This window comes from Myxocyprinus asiaticus, chromosome 36, assembly GCF_019703515.2.
Source record: "Myxocyprinus asiaticus isolate MX2 ecotype Aquarium Trade chromosome 36, UBuf_Myxa_2, whole genome shotgun sequence".
Lineage (NCBI taxonomy): Eukaryota > Metazoa > Chordata > Actinopteri > Cypriniformes > Catostomidae > Myxocyprinus > Myxocyprinus asiaticus.
Window position 1 is genome coordinate 10,042,683 of NC_059379.1, and position 14,002 is coordinate 10,056,684.

Genomic DNA, 14,002 nt, shown 5'->3' on the forward strand with positions numbered 1-14,002 from the left:
CTCCTTTTCTTCAGTGGATGATGGATGCTCTGTAAGACCCCTTTATGTGGCATATAGCTTATAGTGCATGACTGGTATGTAGGTTAGTGGTTGTTTTGGGTTAGTTCCACCCTCACATATCCTATTGATCAGTGGAACCTATGGGGGGTAGGGATTCATTTGGGTGGGCAGGAACGCCAGTTGCCATGACTACAGCTTTGATTTAGACTTTTCTCTTTTTCAATGTTGCATGATATAATACAGTGAAGGCCTCAGCTGTTGAGTGTAGTGAGCCATGACATTCTAATCATGAACTATTCTGTCGAAATGGAATTTTTAACTGAAAGCTGCAACTGTGTTCATGCAAAAGAATTTGCATGCATAAATGAATGCATGCTTTTCTTGAATGGTAATTTAGTCTAAGTGTATTTTTTTCATTTTCTTTAAAAAATGAGATGAGACGGAGTGGGATGTCCTTTGAAAACAACCAGACCTTCTGCCCGCAGACGTAATCTAGGGGCTTAGACCGGTGACGGTTCACCAAATTCTTAATGCATGCGCCAGTCTGGAGGAGTAACGCAGAGTTGTGTAACGCAGAGCAGACATTAGCCTCCACATCCCAGGACACCATGCCCACCACCCGAGAGGCAGGTAAAATGGTGTCCGGAAGGGTGGTGGAGGTCTCAATTTCAAAACACAGAGACAAGGCATCGGGCTTAACATTTTTAGAGCCCTGACGATATGACAGGATGAAGTCCAAGTGTGTAAAAAATAGTGCCCAACGAACCTGTCTGGAATTTAGATGCTTTGCTCCGCGAATGTACTTCAAATTTGGGTACCTCCGAACCCTCTAACCAGTGGTGCCACTCTCCCAAGGCCAATCTGACAGCCAACAATTCTCTATTACCGACATCGTAATTCCGTTCTGCTGGGGTGAAGTGGTGTGAGAAAAAGGCACACAGATGCATCTTCCTGTCCGAGGAAGAGCGCTGCAACAGAACAGCTCCGACACCGACCTCTGATGCATCCACCTCCACCACGAACTGACGTGAAGGGTCAGGAGTGTTAAGAATGGGAGTGGTAGTAAACCTTTATTTTAATTTAGAAAACGTGGCTTCAACCCACAGGGACCAGAAAAATTCAGTATGGGTGGAGGTGAGATCCATCAGCTGGTTGTAGTTTTGAAGGAAACGGTGATAAAAATTGACCAACCGCAGAAACCTTTGCAAGGATTTCGGGAATCTGGGGTTGGCCAACCAGAAACTGCTCTGACCTTAACCGGATCCATGCGCAATGAAAGTGCACTTCAGAATCAGAATCAGCTTTATTGCCAAGTATGCTTACACATACAAGGAATTTGTCTTGGTGACAGGAGCTTCCAGTGTACAACATTACAAAAACAATACAAAAACAGCAGCAAGACATAGATAATATTAATAAAAAAAAATTGTTATACACATACTATGTACATACACACACAGACACACACATATATACATAAACATATAAACATACATAATGCAATCTAATACAAATCTGTTATCTGTTATATACAGTGCAAATACAAATCTGTTATGTACAGTGCAAATTTTTTTATTTTTTTATGTTTTTTCAGAGGAATGTAATGGCAGAAGAGGTTGGATGTGTGAAAAAAGACTAAACTGTGTATTGCACATAGTTATTGCTCAATGGGGCAATTTAACAGTTCATGAGATGGATAGCCTGAGGGAAAAAACTGTTCCTGTGCCTGACGGTTCTGGTGCTCAGAGCTCTGAAGCGTCGGCCAGAAGGCAACAGTTCAAAAAGGTAATGGGCAGGGCGAGTGGGGTCCAAAGTGATTTTTCCAGCCTTTTTCCTCACTCTGGAAGTGTATAGTTCTTGAAGGGGGGCAGGGGGCAACCAATAATCCTCTCAGCAGTCTGAATTGTCTTTTGTAGTCTTCTGATGTCTGATTTCGTAGGACAGACTCGATGACCGCTGAGTAGAACTGTATCAGCAGTGCCTGTAGCAGGTTGAACTTCCTCAACTGGTGAAGGAAGTACAACCTCTGCTGGGCCTTTTTCACAATGGAGTCAATGTGTGTTTCCCACTTCAGGTCCTGTGAGATGGTAGTGCCCAGGAACCTGAATGACTCCACTGCTGCCACAGTGCTGTTTAGAATGGTGAGGGGGGTCAGTTTTGGGGTGTTCCTCCTAAAGTCCACAATCATCTCCACCATTTTGAGTGTGTTCAGCTCAAGGTTGTTTTGAATGCACCAGACAGCCAGCTGTTCAACCTCCCTTCTGTATGCAGACTCATCGGCATCTCGGATGAGGCCAATGACAGTGGGGTCGTCTGCAAACTTCAGGAGCTTGACAGAGGGGTCCTTGGAGATGCAGTCATTGGTGTAGAGAAAGAAGAGTAGTGGGGAGAGCACACATCCCTGGGGGGCACCAGTGCTGACTGTACAGGTGCTGGAAGTGAGTTTCCCCTTTCTCACAAGCTGCTGCCTGTCCATCAGAAAGCTGGTAATCCACTGACAGATAGACATGGGAACAGAGAGTTGGTGTAATTTATTCTGGAGTATAACTGGGATTATGGTGTTGAAAGCCGAACTGAAGTCCTCAAAAAGGATCCTTGCATATGTCCCTGGTCTGTCCAGATATTGCAGGATATGATGCAATCCCAGGTTGACTGCATCATCCACAGACCTGTTTGCTTGATAAGCAAATTGAAGGGGATCTAGAAAGGGTCCAGTGATGTTCTTCAGGTGGGCCAACACCAGTCTCTCAAATGACTTCATGACCACAGACATCAGGGCAACAGGTTTGAAGACATTAAGTCCTGTGATTTTTTTGGTTTCTTTGGGACAGGAATAATGATTGAGCGTTTGAAGTATCATGGGACTTCACACTGCTCCAGTGATCTATTGAAGATCTGTGTGAAGATGGGGGCCAGCTGGTTAGCACAGGATCGAAGACACACTGGTGAGACGCCATCTGGGCCTGAAGCTTTCCTCGTCTTTTGTTTCTGAAAGACGCGGCTCACATCAACTTCACAGATCTTAAGTGCAGGTTGAGTAGCAGGAGGGTGGAGGAGGGGGTTGCAGGAGGTGTTATTGTTTGTGTGAAGTGAAGGTCAGAGTGGGTGTGGGGTGTGAGATTGGGCCTTTCAAATCTGCAGTAGAACACATTCAGGTCATCAGCCAGTTGTTGGTCCACCACAGGGTTGGGGGTAGGAGTCCTGAAATTTGTGAGTTGTTTCATGCCACTCCACACTGATGCAGGGTCATTAGCTGAAAATTTGTTTTTCAGCTTCTCGGAGTATCTTCTTGTAGCTGATTGTACAAGACGTTATCCCCACCCCTGTAAGCATCCTCTTTGGCCTGACGAAGCTGCCTGAGTTCCACTGTAAACCACGGTTTGTCATTGTTGAACTTTAAATAAGTCCTAGTAGGAATGTACATAACCTCACAGAAACCGATATATGATGTAACAGTATCTGAGAGCTCGTCCAGGTCTGTGGCTGCAGCCTCAAAAACATTCCAATCCATGCAATCGAAGCAGGCTTGTAGTTCCCGTCCTGCTTCATTGGTCCATCTCTTTACAGTCCTTACTACTGGCTTGGTTGATTTTAATTTCTGCCTGTAGGTTGGAAGAAGATGAACCAGACAGTGATCAGAGAGTCCCAAAGCTGCTCTAGGGACAGAGCGATATGCATCCTTTATTGTTGTGTAGCAATAATCCAGTATGCTTCTGTCTCTGGTGGGGCATGTAATGTGCTGTTTGTATTTGGGCAGTTCATGTGTGAGATTTGCTTTGTTAAAATCCCCAAGAATAATAATAACTGAGTCCGGGTATTGTTGTTCTATGTCTGTGATTTGATCAGCCAGCTGTTGCAGCGCACCATTCAAACGTGTCTGGCGCGATATACACACTCACCAGAATAAACGAAGAAAACTCCTGCAGAGAGTAGAAAGGCTTACAGTTAATAAAGAGCACTTCCAAATTAGGACAGCACATACTAACTTTAATTGATGTAAAAGCATGTTCCACCGCCTCTCGTTTTCCCCATTAACTCCGCGATGCGATCCGCTCTGAACAGCTGAAAGCCCAGCAGAAATAACGCGCTGTCCGGAATGGTTTCACTCAGCCAGGTTTCTGTGAAGCACAAGGCAGCAGAGGTTGAAAAGTGACAAAGTGATAAGTATTGCTTAGGTCCAGCTTCGTAAAGATGGACGATCCCTGCATGAGTTCGAAAGCCGAAGACATCAATGTCAAAGGATAACGATTCTGTGATTTGATCAGCCAGCTGTTGCAGTGCAGCATTCAAACATGTTTGGTGCGATATACACACCAGAATAAACGAGGAAAACTCCCGCGGCGAGTAGAAAGGCTTACAGTTAATAAAGAGCACTTCCAAATTAGGACAGCACATACCAACTTTCATTGATGTAAAAGCATGTTCCACCGCCTCTCATTTTCCCCGTTAACTCCGCGATGCGATCCGCTCTGAACAGCTCAAGGCCCAGCAGATATAACGCGCTGTCCGGAATGGCTTCACTCAGCCAGGTTTTTGTGAAGCACAAGGCAGCAGAGGTTGAAAAGTCATTGTTTGTGCAGGTGAGGAGATGTAGTTCGTCCGTTTTGTTAGGAAGAGAGCAGAGATTTGCAAGATGAATGCTCGGCAGCATTGTTTGAAAGCCCCGCTGACAGAGTTTGACCAGCACACCGGCTCGTCTTCCTCGCCTGTGTCTCCTGAACAACAAAGCCGTGCCTCCAACTAAAACATCTAGCAAAACGTCTGAATATTCAAAAACCAGGAAAAGACTATCTGGTATAAGCTGTCGAATGTTCAGCAGTTCGTCTGGTAAAACTGACTGGAAAAAGAATACTAAACACAGGACAAACAAACAAAAACAACAAAACAATAGGAGCGTTCCACACTGAGGCGGCCACCGCGGCAACATCATGATGTATATCTATTGGTTCTCTGCCTTAATGAACAGCCGGATCTCTAACAGTCGCTGAAGCACCCACCTGACATGCTGGACATGGTCCTTGATATTCTGGGAGAAGATCAGAATATCATCCAAGTAAAAAACACAAATCAGTCGACCACGTTCCAAAGCACATCATTCAAAAGCCCCTGGAAGACAGCGGGGGCGTTGATCAATCCGAAAGGCATGACCGAATATTCAAAGTGCCCCCTATGGGTGTTAAAAGCTGTCTTCCACTCATCCCCCTCCCTGATCCGAACAAGGTGATAAGCATTGCGTAGGTCCAACTTCGTAAAGATGGATGATCCCTGCATGAGTTCGAAAGCCGAAGACATCAATGGCAAAGGATAATGACTCTTCACTGTGATGTTATTCAGCCCCCGATAATCTATACAGGATCTAAGCAAGCCGTCCTTCTTTTCCACAAAGAAGAACCCCACCCCTGCAGGAGAAGAGGAAGGACGGATGAGACCGGCTGCTAGAGAATCATTGATGTATTTATTCATGGCCTCCCTCTCAGGAGCAGAGAGTGAATATAACCGAACTGGGGGAGAAGTACCAGGAAGCAGATCGACTGCACAATCGTACGGGTGATGAGGAGGAAGGGTCGCAGTGCGGGACCGACTGAACACTGCCCTCAGATCATGGTATGTCACAGGTACTCTGGATTAATCCACCGGTTCATCTTTAAACAAAACACAACACTGGACAGGAGAGATGGGGTTCCGAGCATCCGATGCTAGGGGGAACCACTGGGGCCAGTGTGGGAGCTTCCGCAGTGGGGCCAGTTTCGAGAGGCAGGCAAAGTTGTTGGACCAGTGACATGAGCTCCGCAAACTGTGACGCCATCATCTCTATGGCACGGTTGGAGGCAGAGATCTGATCCTGCTGATGACCCAACAAAACTCTCTGCTGAGCAAGTGCAGACCAAAGGTTAATGTCCTCCGCTGGATCCATCCTGGCTAGATTGTTCTGTCAAGGAAGAGACCAGATATCCAAGTGTGGAAGCAAAGTAACAGACTTTATTAAATATTAAACACAGCAGAGCTGGCGAAGCGTGATGGAGACCCGGCACCAACTGCAGTGTGGAGTTGGAGAGTGTGTCGTAAGCTTGTGTGCGTTGTGGTAGTGTGGAGCGCAGATCTGCGAGGAATCCTGTGGAGGATAGTGTGTTCGTAGGTTTGTGTGCGTCATGGTAGTGTGAAGAGCAGATCCAGTGTAGAAGAATAACAGATGAGGAATCCTCAGGTGAAGCGTCAAGGCGAGCGATGCAACCAAACCACGGTCAGGTGCTGCTCGTCAGATGAAAATTGGCATGATCAGCATTCCCATGGAAACGATCAGAGTTCCCATAGAAACAATCAGGGTTCCCATGGAATCGTTGATTCTGTGAGCCAGCGGCACCTGAAATACATGAAAAGAAAGTAAACACAAATGGAACAAACCGGCGGACTCACCAAGACCGTGACAGTGTTGAGTGGTACTTGGAAAAACTAAAACAAAACTTATTGCCACTATGCTAGGGTGCTGTGGATAGTTTCTAGGGTGTTGCTATGCAATTGCTGAAGTGTTCTGAGTTGTTTTGAGCATGTTGCAATGAGGTTGCTAGGGTGTTCTGGGTGGTTGCTAGGCCGTTGCTATGCAGTTGCTATGGTATTCTGCATGCTATGGTGTTGCTAACTGGCCCAAGTGAAAGATCCAACCCTCAAGTCTCAATGATACTCCAGATATGGCTTGGGTTCCTCTTTCAATGCATGTCTAAGGGATTTTTGCACTAGATTTATCGTCCGCCAGGTGAAAACCATTCTTTTAATCACTTACAAAATAAATAATACACTTCTTTTTAATAAGCCACACAAATTGAGCACAAATGGTATCCTAAGTATAAGTACTAGTAATAATGATGATTACCTTAGCAATCAACCATCACTAATTAGTTGTAATGAGTTGAAATGAACTTATGAGTATCTCTTTTTGGTACTCTGGATCATTTTACAGCATAACACCTATATCAGTTTGAAATTCTTCTGATATTAGAACTGTCAAAACATGCCACCCAACAGTTTTTGGGACCCTCTTACATTGTACTTTTATGCTAAGCATTCAGCCTGCCAGTCCCTCAGCCAGATTGCACATTTGGATCCTATTACATGCAGTTCATACTCAGGATCAAGAGAGGGATTGGAGTCTATTTCTCTCCCTGAATGTAAGGACATCCACTCCTGCCGGAGAGACTCTAGTTAGAGGTTATGTCACTTGTTTACTGCCAGTCAAAGGAGCTGTGGAAATGTGCTGAGAGAGACTGAACCTTGGCTGCCTGACAAGCAAGAGAGGGACAAGATGTGTGTGTGTGTGCGTGCGTGCGTGCGTGCATGCATGCGTGTGTTTATGTAAGTGTGTGTGGTGTGCATGTGTGAGATTGAAGAGATTTCCAAGTAATATTTGGGTAAATCATTTACTTAGGAGAAACCCTAAGGCTATTATCAGGCAGATTTTGAGCCTGATCTGAACTGATAGCAGTGAATGGATTCTTCTCAGGGCTACATTATGTTGTGTGTATATAAAACATTGATTTGATTTAAATTGGGACAAAGCAAGGCCAAAGTCTACCAGACCTGATGAAAGGGCTAAAGTCAATTCAATGGCAATCAAGAGAGCATTTTATCCATGTGCTTTTTACCAATGCCACACATAGTAAGCATTAAATAAGTATAATTAAGTAAATAATAATAATACAAATTATAAAAATAATAATTGTATTACTGTTGTCATTAGTATTATGTATAAGAACACAATGTAAAACAGAAATAGTTCAATACAAAACAATACAAAAACAAACAAACAAACAAATAAACAAAAACAACAAAGATAAATGTATTTACTCTAAACATGCTGTCTTTTCATTTGTATTGGGCAGCTCTTTCAACATGCTGTCTTTAAACAGCATCATCATGATGAATTTAAAATGCTTTAAAAGGACTTTGCTCCAATTCAAAGCTGAAAGGCAGTGGACACATACAGTATTGCTTTATAAGGTGCCAAGTGGGTCAAATATTGAGTCCCATGGAGGGAGAGAGAGAGAGAGAGAGAGAGAGAGAGAGAGTAAGAGAGATCAAATGAGCCATACTGGGTCACTGTATCACTCGTTCTGACATCCTCATCAACAATGATCAATATAACTGCAGGTCAACCAGACTGGCTTCCTCTTTAATGAGTGACACTGACAGGAATATAAATTAGTCATATCTGAATAAAAAAATAAAAAATAAAAAAAATACTATTTTTTTAATATATTTTTTAATATATATATATATATATATATATATATATATATATATATATATATATATATATATATATATATATTAAAATTCTTGCTACATCATATTAATAGCTAAAAAGATATGGATTAAAGGTATTGTTTTTAAAAGTAAATATACACACCACAGTGTGAATGTGAACAATGTCACACTTGTCAGTCATTGTTGTTCTTTTGCCTGAAGATGAAAATGCTTAATTACACTGATCACTTAATCACTTACAGTATGCTGTAATATCTGTGCTAACACCCTACAATAATTCTGACCGTTCCCAGGACAATTCACCAACGATGAAACAATACAAACAATAAGTGTTTTTAAGCCTGTGTGTGTGTTATATATGTATTTTATTTTATTTAGTTATCATATAGGACAGCATTTTTATGTTTTATAATGCATTTTATATATTTTTTATTTATTAAAATTGCAATAACATTTATATTCAATTAATTTAATTGTTTATAACGGTTAGTTTAATGGTTAAAACAATTTTTTTTCTTCTATATTTTACCTTTTTATAAAATGCTGCTGTATTTCTTTGCTTCACAGAAATGTGCTATACAAATAAAGTTATTAAATAATAATTAATAATAATAATAATAATAATTAGTTGTAATAATAATGAATACTTTTATAATACTTTTATACTATTACAACATTTTATTATTATTATTACTATTCATTTTATAAGTATAAAGTACTTGTATACTATTAATTACTTAGTAAATACTTACATAAGTACATAAGTATTTACTAAGTTTAAATAAATATTAATAATAATGATGATGATAATAATAATAACAATAATAATAATAATAATAATAATAATAATAATAATAATAATAATAATAATAACATGTCTTTGGAAATTACCAACATTCCCCAAACTAAATGAATCACGTGTTTAGGTTCAATTGAATCACTATTGTCACTAGAGGTCAGTCTTGTCTTAAGTGCAATACTTAAATTCCAATAATTATGCAGAAATTTGCATTGTGAATCTAATTTTCTGCTGTTATAGAAACAAAGACAGCATTAATAATCCATAATCCCTCTCAAAAAGGGCCTCTATATTTTTGTTCCTCTTTCCATTACTCATTTGCATCAGTTCTCTCCACTCATTCATCTTTCTATTTTTCCTTTAATCTTTCTTTCTCTGCCTTTATCTCCCCCACATGCCTCAGAAATTGCAGATAATTAAATCCACATTAATAATGTCGGTCTTTGTAAACCAGTCGCAGCAATCAAATTATCTGATGTTATGAATTAATGTGTTAAAGATTGAACAAAAAGACCTTTATCTTTAAGTGCTTCAACGATGAGTTTGTCTTGCCAATTTTTCTTCCTCATTGTATAAATTCATCCTCTCCACTCAGTGCAAAAAATAAAGATAAGCTACAGAAAGCAAAGTGAAGCTTGCAGAGTGGATATAGTGGAAATAACCTGTTTTGACATCGCAATGGTAGCTCTTGTGTGGAGTGGACCAACATATATTTTTTCAGGGATAAAAATAGGCCTGTGTTGAATAATGCCCAAAACTCCCACACAGAGTGCTATGGACACTGAGTACACAATATAACACAATAAAACCTTGTTGCTTAGTTAAAACTGATTAATAACAAGAATCAAATTGTTGCATGTACAACAAACAAATACAGTACCACAAATAAAAACACACAGTAAACACTTATAGGTCCATGCATAATGATACACATATGAACATGAGTATGTTTATATTATAACTCCATGTGTCAGTTCTTATATCCAGAAGCTTCATAGAACATGTAGATTGTAAATACTGAATGATGCTCTGGATGACAGAAAATATTAAATCAACATTTTCCTATGCTGGGTTTGGCCCTCACGATTAAACTACTGTATCAAGACATGGATTCCAAGTTCAGACCACACAAAGATGCTTGACATCCTGTATTCTTTTAAAAGAATACAGTATGTGAAATGCTTTATTTGAATGTCTCTGAAATCTCAAATGTTATGATATAAGGCTAGTGTGACAACATTAGCAGATAGTGGAGCTCTGTAGTCAGAACAAGCCCTTTGATGCATAACTTGCAATTATAAAATGCTCTTGCACTAGGAGGTATTGTGTCAGGGTCAATGAAAAGATAAAAAGGAAAATGCTATAAAAGACAATGCAAATAGTATAGAACAGGATTCATTACTTCCACACTGAAATTTCATGAGACTGGCTTTCAAACACATATTGAGCTACACATAACACATAAGCTACACATGAGTTACGTATATGTATTTTCTCAGGCACTTTTTCAGTCTAAATAGATGCACATCTTACATAAATTCAGTAGTACACCCAAATGACAATAGACAAATCATATACTGTTCATGTGTTACACTTACTATAGTTTACTTGGTAACACTTTACAATAAGGTTGCATTTGTCAACATTAGTTAATGGCAAATTTAACATGAACTAACAATGAACAACACTTATTTACAGCATTTATCAGTCTGGGTTAATGGTAATTAATACATACACTAACACATATCTTAACATTAAAAAGATGTATAAGTTAACATTACTTAAAGGAATAGTTTACCCAAAAATGAAAATTATCTCATCATTTACTCACCCTCATGCCATCCCAGATGTGAATGACTTTCTTTCTTCTGCTGAACACAATCAAAGATTTTTAGAAGTATTTCTCAGCTCTTTAGGTCCATGCAATGTAAGTGAATGGGTGCCAAAATTTTGAAGCTCCAAAATCAACATAATGGCTAAATAAAAGTACTCCAGACGACTCTGGTGGTTAAATCCATATATTTTGAAGCGATTTGATAGCTGTGGGTGAGAAAATTATCAATATTTAAGTCCTTTTTTTCTATAAATTCTCCTCCCTGCTCAGTCAATTTCCACTATAGTTTCACTTTCCTAGGGTACGATCCATTTTGAAGAGCTCATCCCTATGCCCTAATCCCTTCAGAGGGTTTGCCCTCCAGAGTGAGAGCTTCGGAGGGTTGAAGGGTGTAGGGCAAAAAAAAAATAAAAATAAAAAATTAAATAAAAAAACACATAGTTACACAGTTACACTGTTCATTTTCTGCTTGGCCAGTCCTCTGCTGTGGTGCAAGGCCAGTTGAGAGACCGCTCATCAAACACTTAATGATCACTGTTCAGTCACCTTGCTCACTTTCTCTCCTCCTGTGTCCATGGTGGAGTACATGTAATTTTTGTTCCATCCATCTGGAAATGTGATGTTGTGTTCCATTGGAGAGCTTCATCTGGTCAGAGGGGGATGCAGGTTCAGCCAGAAAGTGCAGCATTGTAGGGCTTTACTGGTTGTTTAGATCAGTGTTACTATCAGAAATAATTAATAATTATTTATTTAATTTCTTTAATATTTAAATTAATTAATTGAATCTAACTCATTAAAACCTCATATGGGGCTCCAGTAAATGTAGTGCGCTACGTTTAGGAGCGGGTTTGGTTATTAGCAATAATTAATAATTATCAAAGATAATTATTAATTATTAAAATCAATAGAACATTGATGAGAATCAATGTTAACTTTTTAATCCTTTAAATCAACAATTATCAAAGATAATCGTTAATTGTTAACATCGATGAAACATTAATTAAAATTAACACTAGCTTATTGATCATTCAAATTCAACAGTCATCAAAGATAATTATCAATTATCAAAATCAATATAATATTAATAAGGATTAACATTGACTGGGCACCACCCTGAAATCAGGGACTAATAACCAGATTGTATAACAGTCTCAATATTAGATTGTTTTCTTAGGAAAATCAACATCCGAAGAATATCGATTTTCGGGGAAAAAAAAAATGAATGAAGTCTTGAATCCGAGCACTGACATCCTGTCAGCATGACACAGGTGTATGCAAAACAAACCAAAACACTTCTCTTTGTAATATAAACTAAGTTTATTTATGCAGTAATATCAATTAATAATTAATACAATGCAGTCAATAAACTTGCGACTTACAACTACAAACTAAACAGTGATATGATTAGATATGGAAATCAAAATAATCCTATAACACATGAGGGTGTGTGTGTGTGTGTGTGAGAGGGCGATTGTGTGTGTGTTTGTGTGTAAGGAGGGACGTGCACAAAATGGCGGACGTGACTCTCGTGGAGAGTATGTCACGCGAGACTTCCGGCCAGGGAATATGGCCGCGAATGTGGGCGGAGAGAAACCAGTCAATGGCGTCTAGCAGTTACCACATGTATCCGCTTGTACGATAGCTTAGGGACAAAGCTGAGCTTTAGCACGAAGCTATCTACGAGCCAAAAATGTGTGCCAGAATGTTTGTGTGGGGTCGTGTGCGTGCGTGTGTGTGTGTGTGTGTGTGTGTGGTTAGTACGAGAGAGAGAGAGAGAGAGAATTAAGTGAAGGCCCCAAAGCCGATTTCGCGATTGTGGGAGAGAAAGCAGCTGTTAGTTTATCACTCAGAGATGCGTTGGACAGCTCGTAAACAGTCCCGCGTTCTTTGATTCTTTAATGGATAAACTCAGTTTGCCGGTCTCACCCATGATGGCGAAAATGTACAACAGTCCAATTTGGTTGGACCACAATACAGCAAATCAAATTCATGATACCCTGAGTATTAATAATGAGCTGACATGGCGGTCTGTAAACTGTACAAGCAAAAACCTTGAAACACAAGAATAACACACTATAATATTCTATCTCTGCCCAGATGTAAACCTCTTACTTGAATCGCATGAGGATGTAGAATGTGTGTTCATCCATCCTTTAACTCGGACTCGGTTCCTCGCTCTGTCGGCGGGCGTACGGCTGCTGATTCTCGGCGGGCTGGCAGAGAAATCAGAAATGTCGACTTGATTGAAGATGGAAGAGAAATCTTTAATCATTTCACTTCTGCAGGCAAACGGATGAAGATGCGGATTGCTCGGCGGTCTCCTTCGGATCCGTTAGAGTGTTCAGTTGAACACAGAGTAATCTCAACTCGTCCAGCGAGATGGAGATTGTATGGCCACAGTTTCAAGTCGGACGTTACTTCTTTGTGCGACGAGGTTGCACCTGAGAGCAGCGATGAGCTACGTCTATACACGGCGAACAAAGTTGCTGGAAGCAAATCCCGGAAGCATTTCAGAGGTATTTCTACTCCTGATGATGTCATGGTTGAGGGACGTTCTGTTGTGTGCCTCATCCAATAGGAGTTGAGAGTTCGATCCTTTAGTGAGCAAGGCTTCATGGGATTTGTAGTCTGTTTTGGACTCCCTTTGTTTGATTTTGCCGCGATTTTTATCAGTAAGATTTACGACTTGGTATGTGGGGGCTGAGTTAGGTTTTACGACTGTGTTAGGTCTGCCTTTGTCTTCTATCTGAATACATGAGACACAACAGCATTTTTATAATTAATGAGACTTGCCTTACGCATAACAATATTGCTCATACTTGAACAACCCCTAAACACACTTTACACATTTGTATTACACATGGCTAACTAAGACAGTACTTGTTTTGCCAGCAATTGAAGTTTTCATTCCTTGCCACAGTCATCTTTGACTTGCTCATTGGGGGGCTTAAAGACAAAAACATTCAGGCAAGTTTTTCAGTAAAGATGTTCTCTGGGGACTTTAAGACATTGAACACTTTACAGACATTACAGTATGATTTTCTATAAAGCTTCTTTGAAACGATGTGTATTGTGAAAAGCACCGTACAAATAAAAATGACTTGATTTGA